This window comes from Muscardinus avellanarius (assembly GCF_963383645.1).
Source record: "Muscardinus avellanarius genome assembly, chromosome: 4".
NCBI lineage: Eukaryota > Metazoa > Chordata > Mammalia > Rodentia > Gliridae > Muscardinus > Muscardinus avellanarius.
This window is the reverse complement of record NC_137789.1, coordinates 48,827,225-48,840,008: the sequence shown is the minus strand read 5'-3', so window position 1 is coordinate 48,840,008 and position 12,784 is coordinate 48,827,225.

The following is a 12,784-nucleotide window of genomic DNA, read 5'->3' as shown; positions in this document are numbered from 1 at the left end:
AGGAGTGGAAATTGTCACCCTGAAAATATTCAGAATCTCTTGCTTTCAAAGTATAATATAGTAGCAAGCCCTGTTTAATCTGGGAGCCATTTAAAAACAGATAACTCAGGCCAGGCGTGGTGGCACATGCTTGTAATCCCTGCGTTTGGGAGGCGGAGACAGGAGGATCACGCTGGTTTGGAGCCAGCCTCGCTGGCTTAAGAGACCCTGTTTCCAAATATAAAAATATAAAATAGGTCTGGGAGTGTAGCCCGGAGGTAGAAGGGCTTCCAGGAACCCCAGTACACCAAAATAATAATAATAATAATAATAATAATAATAATAATAATAATAATAGTAATAAAAAACAGATCATTCAATTATTATTTTTATTTTTTACTTTTTTGTGTGGAAGTAGGCATTGATCCAGGATCTTTCTACTTATGAGCTACACCCACTGCCCTTTCTGTGATTTTTTAAAATTTAAAAAAGGCTCTTGGAAGATAAAATCAGAAGATGGCAACCAAGGGAAGCAGCACATACCAGTCCTGCTGACACCTGATTTTCACCTCAGAAACAGTGTTTTACAAAGCCAGAAAATACTACCAGTAGAGAAATAAAAGATAGATACAAGAGGCAAAGAAAAAGAAGATTAGAAGACCGATCAGAGAGCAGAAAAGAAACCTGCCTGCCTTGAGGCAGCGAGCACCACTGGCACTAGCAGCACCATCTTGCCTCACAGCACCGGACTCCAGAGATGAACAGAAAAACAACCAAGGAACCGAAGTGAGAGCTGCAGAGCACTGGAGTTGTAAACCATCAGTTTTTTTCTGCACAAACACTGGCTACAACTTTCAGCAGTGGCAGCCGAGCTAACCACATCCTCCAGGGATCCAGAGCAGAGCTCAACACGAGAAAAGAAACCTGCCCACCTTGCAGCCTCGGGAGCCACATCAGTGCCATCTTGCCTCACAGTACCCGATTTCAGGAATGATCAGATAAACATCTAAGGACCTGAAGAAAGAAGTTACAGATCATTGAAATTGTAAATCATCAGTTTCTCCTGAGCAAACATTGGCTACAACTTGCAGCAGCAGCAGCCAAGCTCACCATGCTCTCCATAGATTCAGACCTGCATGTAACCACACCCAACGCCATAAGTGCAGCTGCAGTCCCCACAGGAAAATGCCCAACGTCTCTCAGGAACTCATGCAGCCACAATAAATGTCCTGGGTCTGATACTTTGCAGTTCAACCCAGCAAAGAGGGGATGGAGTGTACAACTTGCAGCAGTGGTGGCTGAGCTCACCACACCCTCCAGTGATCCAGAGCAGCACTCAATAACACCATAAATTAAACCACAGTTCCATCAGGAGAACACCCAGCAAGTGACCCCCAGGGACTCAGGCATCCAGAATAAACTACCTGGGTCTGAGACTTTGCAGTGCAACACAACGAAGGAGAGTTTGGAGTCTACAACCGACAGCAGTGGCAGCTGAGCTTAGTAGCACACCCTCCAGAAATCCAGAGTGGTTCTCAATAATAGCATAAGTGAAGCTGCGGTTACTGTGGAAAAACAGACAGCATGGAGCCCCCAGAGACTCACTCAGACACAATAAACTCCCTGTGTCTGACACTTTGAGGTTCATTAATCTGTTGTCGGTGTTGCTTTTGTTTTTGTTTGTGTGTGTGTTTGTGTGCCTATTTTTTTACCCTCTTCCCAAACCCTCTCCCATGCTTCTTCCATTGTACACACCTACTCTTTTCTCTCTATCCCTTTCTTTCTTTTTCCTTTTTCACCATTGCCAAACTGTGAAACCAGCCAAGATGTCCATCAACAGATGAATGGATTACAAAACTATGAGATATGTACATAATGGAATTTTACTCAGCCACAAAGAAAAACAGACATCATTTGCTGGGAAACAGATGGAACTGGAGGAAATTATGCTGAGTGAGATTAGTCAGTCACAAAAAAAAGAAGAAATCTGACACTCTTCCTAATATGCGAAAGCTGGGGAGAAATGGGTCATAGGAGGAACTCTAGACAAAGAAGATTTTTATATATGAACAAAGAAGGTGACCTCTCCTAAGGGGATGAGAGAGGGGAAGAGAGAAATTCTCTAATGCACATATATTAACAAACATATCAATGTTAATCACTAAGACAAGCATGGAAAGGAAGAAGGGGGAGGGAATAGGTTGGGAATTGGGTAAGGGCTAATTGGGCGATGTGTGCATGTATGCCTCCACCATTTTATATCCCATTAATATGTATGACTGCAATGCACTAATAAAAACATTAAAAAAATTAAAAAACAGGCTCTTGCTATGCTACTGAGTTTTGCTATTGCTGAAGCTGGACTTAAACCTGTAATCCTTTTCTCTCAGCCACCCAAGCGCTAGGACTATAGGTGTGTGCCATCACACCTGGCACATTGTTATTTTTGATAATATTAATTTTTATACTAGTATCCAATGCCAAAATAATGCCACAGATTTTATTTTATACTTAATATAATTATATAATCCAGTTGGAAAGTACCTCAGGTTTTAGAGTTAAGAGAGCTCAGCCCGGGGAACATAGAATATTTAGCCACTGGGGCTTTGAAAATAATATGTGAACTCTTTGAGATTTCTCATGATCAGTGCAATGAGCTTGATCAGATAACCTCCAAAATCTTTTCTGAGGCTAAAATTTTATGAACCAGAGACCTACTAGTTTATAACACAGGAAACTGAAACCCTAACAAAAGTTAATAAAATTGCCTAAGGTCGATACACTGCCAGACTTCAACACTCCTCACTTTTTTTTTTTTTTGTGGTACTGGGGTTCCTGGAAGCCCTTCTACTTCTGGGCTATACTCCCAGACCTATTTTTATATTTTTATTTGAAAACAGGGTCTCTTAAGCCAGCAAGGCTGGCTTCGAACCAGTGCAATCCTCCTGTCTCCGCCTCTCAAGCACGGGGATTATAAGTGTGCGCCACCACGCTGGGCGTAACTCTCCTCACTTTTGATGCCATATTTCTTTAAGTAACCCACAACTCTGTGTATCCAAAAGGGCCCAGCAAAAGAGGGAATTGGAAGCTGGATGTGGTGGTGCACACCTGTCATCCTAGTATTTGGGAGGCTGAGACAGGAGAATCAAAAGTTTGAGAATGGTCTCAGCAATTTAGCAAGACTCTGTTTCAAAATAAAAAATAAGGCTAAGGATGTGGCAAATACCCCTGGGTTCAATACCCAGTAACATACACACACACACACACACACACACACACACACACACATACACACACACACACACACACACACACACACTCAGAGTTGGAGACTTGGATAATAAGTGATTTCTCCAGGGTTATAAGACTAATTAGAGGTATAGAAAAGATGAGAATTCAGCTCTTTTGCTTCCAACTTTACAGATGTTGTGTGTAATGACCAGAGGCCAGCATCGACTAGAGAAAAACAAATTAATAAATCGTAGAGACAATGGAACACAGCTGCTAGGGGAATGATCAATAGAGTAGTTAGGAAAACAAGCAGAAAAGATTTTACTATAATTGGCTAGTGGCTATCCAAGGAGTAGATGCAGAAGATGGATTAAATAAAATCGGTCTCATTAAATAGCATAGATACTGAACAGAGATAACTTGTAATTTATTATAAACTTTGCTTAATCCAGTTTTCCACTATAAACTTATCTGTAGACTTGTTTAGTAGGTAGAAATATTAATGCTAGAGATAAGATTAAAATCAATATATGTTTTAAAGTCCAAAAGTATCTTCAGATGTGATGTACAATATTATATTCATCTCATAAGTGATTTTCAAAAATAATTTATTCCAGTTTCATGATCTTACCTTTAGAGTACTGAAAACTTCAAATGATGAAACTGCTAACCCAGTTTGTTTTTTTGCCTTTTGATTTTCATTGCTGCCAAAGAAGAACCTTTATGAGTTTGAGTAATAATTCTTGTACTTCTTGGAGTAACTTATGACCTCCTTGGGCCCCCTCTTTCTTTCACAGAATTCCTCGTACAACCCATTTCCTGATATTTTTGGTGGCTGGAGAAAAACAATTATGCTTTAGAAAGGATTAAGAGAAATGTAAAAGGAATAAGGAACCAATAATATTTGAGCTCCTCAGGTCAAACACTGTACACAGTGTTTATATACATTATTCATTTAATCCTCAGATTATCCTTGTGAGACTGGTGCTGTTATCCATACTTCACAGATAAAGAGGAGGAACTAAGAGGTTAAATCACATAGCCACAAGGTCACCTAGTTGGTAAGTGACTTGGGAGTCTAGAATTAAAGTTTCCCTTCATATCATTCTTTAGTTTTCATTTCCTTAGTTTTTTTTTCATGTTTGGGATATCTAAAAATATTTTGTGATAAAAAACATATCTAAGAACAATCACTAATAAATAAATGTCTCAAATTAAGATTGCAATCAATAAGCACATAAGTGATTTAAGTTTATTTCAAGCTATAGTCAGATCCAAGTACTATATGCCCTTCCATTCAGAGCAAGCTGACGTTGCAGGTGTCTAATATTCAGACAGAAGTGCAGATGTTGTCTTAAAATGATTATTTACTTGCTTATAAATAACACTGTAATTTACATAAATACAGACGGAATAGGCAACTAAAAATTATACCCATATAAAAACGTTAGTACAGAAGCTAAGGAACTTCCAGCTGTGCCAACTCAAAACTAACAGATGTGGTTCACTCTGTAGATTTGTCAAGTAATCACGGCAGGATCTTATAAAGACAAGAACATGAGCAAACAGCAAGTCACAAATCACTTTTTTTCAGGCTGAGTAATGTAAGTAATCTGGACAATTATTAATTGTCCTTGTGGAGATAATAGATGCTGAATGCAGAAATCAAAAGAAGTATCAATGAATGCTATAGAAACCCATTACATTCAGACTATGCAGAAAAAGACTATTTCATAAGAGTAAAAGAATGAATTATAATGTACATTTTAACTCAATTTTCTTACTTCCTGTTTCCTTCCTGATTATTTGTATTTACAGTTGATTTTGAAAGATATCAAAAATGTTTAAAGGTAATTTAAGAGGCTTATCAGCACTTGATTTCTTTCTGATTATCCTATCCCCACTACACTAGCTATGTTAGCATTTTTCTTTAATACACAATTACATATTCCCCACCAAAATTTTCTCAAAGTGAAAGTAAAAAGACTCAATGATTTCAGGCTTGCTGAAGGGATGACTAAGCAACACGACCAAAGCTCTTTAAATCTCCTAACAAAGCAGGCTTCTAAATGCAATGTATTTTGTTTTAAACTGCTTACCGATGTAGATCTCATCTAGGAATTGAGATAATGCCTAAATCAGATTTCAGGCAATAACACACAAGCTAGTCTGTCACTGATCAAAATATAGCTAATAAAGCAAATGGCCACAACCTTGTTTTAAAAAATAGTTGAATAGAAAGAATTTTAGGAGCCAGGTGTGGTGGAACGTACTTGTAATCCCAGTATTAGGGAGGCTGAGACAGGAGGATAGTAGTTTACGGACAGCCTCAGCTACTCAGTGAGGCCCTTTGCAACTCAGCGAGACCCTGTTTCAAAATAAAGAATAAAAAATTGGGCTGGGGGTGTAGGTCAGAGGAAAAATGCCGCTGGGTTCCATCCCCAGTACCGCAAAACGAAAAAAAATAGTAAAGTAAAGTAACAATTTTAGGCTTTGCAAGCTATTATAGCTAATAAAGCAAATGGCCACAACCTTGTTTTAAAAAATAGTTGAATAGAAAGAATTTTAGGAGCCAGGTGTGGTGGAACGTACTTGTAATCCCAGTATTAGGGAGGCTGAGACAGGAGGATAGTAGTTTACGGACAGCCTCAGCTACTCAGTGAGGCCCTTTGCAACTCAGCGAGACCCTGTTTCAAAATAAAGAATAAAAAATTGGGCTGGGGGTGTAGGTCAGAGGAAAAATGCCGCTGGGTTCCATCCCCAGTACCGCAAAACGAAAAAAAATAGTAAAGTAAAGTAACAATTTTAGGCTTTGCAAGCTATATTTTCTCCGTTGCAGGCAGTATATGAACTAAGATTGTGGCCATATTTCAATAAAACTTTATCCAACCAGACAGTGCCTGGGTTTAACTAATAGGTTACTGATCAATCGCTAATAAGTTGTAATAGAATAATTTTTACCATCATTTCTCCCTCTTGGAATTAACAGAATTCCAGACATGGTTAAATTCGACTTTAAAGCCTTTTAACAGCAGGAGAATGTAAGGTCTTACCTTTAATTGACTATAGAAAGGATTATTTTCCTGATAAAACTAACTGTAAAACCTAAAACTAGTAGAGCATTGTGTCCTTTGATGAGAAATAGAGCAGATGTCTATTTCAAATTGAAACTTGGTGAAGTATGCTAATATTTTATAACCTGGGAGAACATTTTCATATTCTTTCTTCAAGCAGATGTTAAGATTACTGGCACCATTGCCAAAAGCTATGGTCAAAAAATTTATCTTCAGAATTAGCTTAGGTAGAATGATAGTATGTGCTGAAAACTCTTCTTCCTCAATAATGACCATTATTACTAGGCTATTGATTCTCTCTCTCCTGACACAGAAAGAAAATAAGAAACACTCTCCCCAATGACAGGGAATAAGATGTCCCTTATATAATTTTATATTCAAATACATTATGAACTATGGAACTTAGATATAAAGGCTACATCCATGATCAACAGGTATTTATTGGTTTTATGAATACATAAGCCCTGAACAAGAATTTTTAGCAAATGACAAGGAGAGCTGAATCACAAGGCTCCTACTTGAAATCCTATATAGCAAGCTGCTTCCTGTGCCCTTTCCCAGACTCTGGTGGGTAACCACAGAGTAGAAGGGCATCCAGGTGCTGCAGTTAAATTTAATCAAATGCATATACATCACCTACCACATATCAAGGTGCAAATGCTATGAACATAAGGGAAGGTGAATCTTCTGCTTCCTCCCAGAGCACCCAGTCTACACTCATACACAAGTATACAAATGAGTCTCATATGCTTTTTGATGTTCTGATAAAAACAGCCAAAGATAATTTTTCTCCTCTCCTCCTCCTCCTCCTCCTCTCCTCCTCCTCTTCCTCCTCTTCCACCTCCTCCTCCTCCACCTCCTCCTCCTTCTCCACCTCCTCCTCCTCCTTCTCCTCTTCTTCCTCCTCCCCCCTATTTCTTCTTCGTTGTACTGAGGATTAAACCCAGAGACAATCTACCTTTGAGCTACACCTGCCAGACTTTTTTTATTTTTTTATTTTGAAACAGTTATCACTAAGTTGCTGAGGTTGGCCTCCAATTTACTATTCTCCTGCCCCAGCCTATATGCTACTGTGCCCCACTGAGAAAAAAAAATTTTAAACTGTGATTCTTTGTTGAACATTACTTTACTTCATTTGGATGTTAGAATGTATACATAAACCAATATTTAATAACTCAGACTTCAGAAAGGAAGAAATAAAAAATGAAAACTCTTTGAGTTTGAGGCGTCAGTGGTACAAGAGTGTGTTCTTTTTGAGCTGGGAGAAGCAGAGAGTGAATATTTACTAGGTGACAGTTACAAAGTCAAAAGTGAAGTTAGGAATATTAAAAATTAGGGGTTTCAAAAATACCTAATGCATACAAAACCATAAACTTTTGGAATAATAAAAGGCCAGGGCTCCAGAGAGAAAGAAAGTGAATGGTGATATAAAGAGGGAATCAGAAAGACTAATCTGTTCCAGCAGGCACAATTTTAATCCCTGCAGAATGCAATTTAAGCTTATCGCCAAAGAGAAGCAAACAGAGCATTTTAAAATATTTCTGCTTCAATGGACAATATTGAAGATAAGCATTTTCTTGGATTTTTAGTTTTTAGGATATTTATGAGAAGATATATTGATGCAGTAAATATAATAACTCTGGTTATTTATGGCAAATATTCAGAAAAATAGTCCCAAACCCACAAATATAATATTTTCTCCTGTAAATTTTTTAAATATTTTATTTTCTAATTGACAAAGACTGTATACATTTATCATGCATGATGTTTAAAATATATGCACATTGTAGAATGGCTCTGTTCAACTAATTAACATAGGTAATACCTTGAATACTTATTTTTGTGGTGAGAACACCTAAATTCTGCTCTTAGTAGATTTTCAAAATGCAATACATTGTTTTCAAAACACAGATTTTCAAAATACAATACATAATACAATAATTATGGTAACCACATTGTACCATATACTGGGTTTTTAATTTTTTTTTTTCTGAGTAGCTTTGGATAATGCCAACCAAAATAGAAATAAGAAAAAGGGCATAATTTCCCTTAAAGGAAATATATAAATCATGACTCTGTAAAATAAAGTAAAAGGATTTTCTGAGGTTAATTTCAGAATATCTGCTCATTTCTGAAGCTCAGAACACTGAGAACTACTATGTTATAAATAATCAGTGCAAAGGAACAAAATCGAAGTTGGAAGAGACTTATTCTGAAAAGTCTTCACTAAAAGAATTTTATTGCAGAAATCCCACAAGAAGCTGAAAAGCATCCCAAAGCCAAACCAGGTGAAAAATATCAAAATCCTTCTTTCTTGGGTTAAGAAATCTTATTTTCTCGTTCAGCTCAACATGTACCTATTAAGCACTATTCACTGATTTGAGGAACACTTATTGCATGCTTACTAGGCAGCATGCCCTTGTTGGGTGTGAGGAATACAGATAGAAAATACAAACTCTGTTCTCTAAAGCACTGTAGCCCGAACAAAAGCAAACTAATAATTATAATACACTGGGGAAAATGTGATGGGATACTCTCATGGTTTAGTTTCTCCAAGAAACAGACCTAACACAAGGATGTGATTGAAAATAATTTATTTAGGAGGTAAAGAAAACACCGGCAGACAGGTAGAAATGTGAGAATAGATGAGAAAGCAGCCAATGAAGGATGTAATGAAACCAACTGTGGTGGTGCATGCTTGTAATCCCAATACTTGGGAGACTGAAACAGGAGAATCACAGGTTTGTGATCAGCCTTTGCAACTTAGGGAGACTCTATTTCAAAATAAAAGAATAAAATAGGGCTGGGGATATAGCTTAGAGGTGCTGAGCTATCAAAAGCCCTCAATAATCACAGGATGTTAATATCACTTGTATTATGATAATGAAATCACGAATCGAGAGCAACTTGCCATATTAAAAATAATTCTGGACCAGACCCTGCCATCTTTTAAAACTAAGCAGGATATTTTTGTGCTTCATCTTTTACGACACAGCCACTCAGGGGTTCTTCCCATCTGCACCACATTTTGCATCGTATGTAGTCTGCAGAGTTAAGAAGAGGGTCTCTCTGGTTGTTGATCATCTCTCCATCTAGGTTACTTCTGAAGTATTCTTGTTGCTGTTCACATGGATCCTTGACAGTGTTTTGTTCTATTTTTTTTCTTTTAATCCTTATCAGTGTTTTATTCTTCTGGCTTTATTCTGGGAAAAAAATTATACTAGAAGAAGATATCATGTCAGGAAGATTTTATTTAAAACTATTTCAATAGTTAGGAGTTAAGATGGCTGCAGTTGAAGTTTATTGAAATAAAAATGACTGTCTAAGAGCTGAGCAAATATAACAACCCTGGAGGAAAATATTGGAGGAGAAATTGGTAAGGGTCTCATATTTTTTGATGATCATGGGTCAAAGGGATGATTTCCAGACCCTTAAGAAAGATATTCTTGGGTTCCAAACTGGCAAATGCTGGGAGAAGACTTACATCATTGAATATCATAAAATGAATGTGATTACAAATTTTCTAAAATAAATGTTCTAAGAAAGGGGAGCTTTAGTACAGTAATTTTACTGAAGTTTAGTCAAGCTTACGGGACCAGTGAGGCTCACTTGGTCAATCTGGAACATTTTTTAAGCTCTGCCATTCACAACCCTCTCTGTACCACCATGACACTTCAGTGCCTTGGACTGCTCCATTCTAACCCAGAAACCCTCCTTTTCTCTATAGCTGAGTGGATTGAGGAACTTATCTCCTTTCCCTTCTTATTCCAAGTCACTGTGCTTATTTGTAAAATCTCTTTTCTCTTTTCTGTTCCTAGTTGACCTTAAAGACTCAATGTAAGGAAAGACAACCAACAAATAAACTAAATCCTTTTCATCAATAACTGGAAGGATATAATTCTCACACTCCCTCAGGAAGTTCAGGGTAAGGCGGGAGTGAAGAAGAGACACAGTATGAGTTTCAACAGAGCAAGGGAAAAGAGGTCAGCCACAACAGCACTCAGTCTTCATTCTTTTTTTTTTTTTTATGGTACTGGGAATGAAATTCAGGGGCATTCTACCTCTGAGCTACACCCCCAGCCCTATTTTTTGTTCTTTATTTTGAAACAGGGTCTCACTGTGTTGCAAAGGGCCTCACTAAGTAGCTGAGGCTGTCTGCAAACCTGTGATCCTCCAATCTCAGCCTCCCAAATGTTGGTGTTACAAGTGTGTGCCACCATGCCTGACTCAATCTTCTTTCTTCCTTTCTTTCTTTCTTTCTTTCTTTCTTTCTTTCTTTCTTTCTTTCTTTCTTCCTTCCTTTCTTTCTTTCTTTTTTTTTTTTTTTTGTGGTACTGGAGTTCTTGGAAGCCCTTCTACCTCCGGGCTACACTCCCAGACCTATTTTATATTTTTGAAACAGGGTCTCTTACGCCAGCGCGGATGGCTTCAAACCTGCATGATCCTCCTATCTCTGCCTCCCAAGCGCGGGGATTACAAGCGTGCGCCACCACGCCCGGCTCCTCAGTCTTCTTTCTTAAACATGAATGTTCCCATTCTGCCATCAAGACAATGTGCTTCAGAGATTGTGTATGAGTTTAATGTGGAAATGCACATCCCTGGGACAAATTCCGATGATTAAACACTCATCAAAGCTTCTTTCTTCTTCCTATACTTTCATTAAAGAAGAAACTATTCTTATTTTACCTGCATGTTGGTAAAGCACAAAGTGACTTCTAAGATCTTTCTAAACACTTTTTCTTCTGATTGTCAAATTCTAGCACTGTGCTAAAGATTTTTTTTTTACCAACTTCAATAGAAATTAAATAATGTATCAAATATCAGTGTTGTGGGGAGAAAGGAAGGAAGGAATGAAGAAAGGAAGGGAGGGAGGGAAAGGAAGGGAGAAAAAACAACTGCATCTTTATTTTTTAGTAGAAAGTCTTTGAGAGCCTGACTTACTATTAGCAGTTTCCTTTATTTCTGACAAATGAAGCAGTTAAGCTTGCTATGCCAACTCTATGAGTGGATATCTCTCCCTGTTCCCCTAGAAAAGAAGGATAATACTGGAAACCTTTGTCTGCTGGTACTGTACCTAAGATACTCTTTATGTTATTGGCCCTGCTATTAAATAGAAACCACTCTTTTTCTAGTTTAAGATTAAACTAGCAGAACATGGTGAAACACACCTATGTTCACAACACTTGGAAGGCTGAGATAGGAGGAACTCAGGTTTGTGGCCAACCTCACCAACTTAGGGAGACCCTCAACAATTTAGCAAGGCCATGTTTCAAAATAAAAAAGGCTGGGGATGTAGTAGAAGGGTTTTATACATATCCCCAGTATACACATATAAAAAGGTTAAATAGCAGCTAATGTAGATATAAATTTGTAGACATATATACACATCAAATCATATCTTGGGATTAGTTTCTCACTTCCAAAGTAAAGGCACCAGGGTGCAGAAGAAAGTCTGCGGGTCTCTCAGTTCTACTTGATCCATCATTAAGTTTCCCATCGTGTTATCTCCCTAAGCTTCCAAGATACACGGGCAGCATTTCAAACACCCCGGCATTGTTCATTTGCATCTCCTTCCTCTCCATCCTTGCTCATCCTTGTCCCAGGCTTGCTGTGCATATGCATAGTTTATGAGGTCTGTGACTGCATGAATGGGGGCTGCTGCTGCTTCCTTGGACTCAGGCAGGAGCCGTGACTGCTGGAGCTGCATCTTATTCTGCCACATTCTTCTTGTATCCACGGTCTCATACACAGCTCTGTACCACTGAGTCCTAACCCTGGCTGCTAGCTTCTATTGTTTCAACTCTGTCATCTACTCCTCCTGCCCTGGGGATGATGAATAATTGAAAACTGAGCATGAGATTAATTTGGTATTCCTTGTAAGAGGCTTTTTATGCTGATTTGGTTGTGTAGTCTCTGAAATATCAAGGGCCGGGCTTCAATGTCAGGAATAATTACTATATCCCATACGCAACACATACCTCAAAAGGGAATTGAGGACACAGATGATTCCCACATCAAGTTAGGAGTCATGTTAGGTTTTTAAAGAACTGTTAAGAATGAAAAGAGCCAGGCGTGGTGGCACACACTTGTAATCCCAGCATTTGGGAGGCTGAGACAGGAGGATGGTGGTTCACGGACAGCCTCGGCTACTTCTTAGTGAGGCCCTCTGCAACTCAGTGAGACCCTGTTACAAAAACAAAGAGAGTAAAAAATTGGACTGAGGATATAACTGGGAGGTAGAATGTCCCTGGGTTCCATCCCTAAAACAGTACCGCAAAAAAAAAAAAATGATAAAGAGAATTTTATGGTTCTTTTCTAGGGCAGAAATCTTTTAAAGTACCCTGTTTTAAAGAATATATCTTGAGCTTGATATGGTGTCACATACCTATAATCCCAATACTTGGAAGCCTGAGACAGGAAGATCAAAGATTCAAGCCCAGCCTTAGCAATTTACTGAGACCCAGTTTCAAAATAAAAAAATAAAATAGGACTAGGGGTGT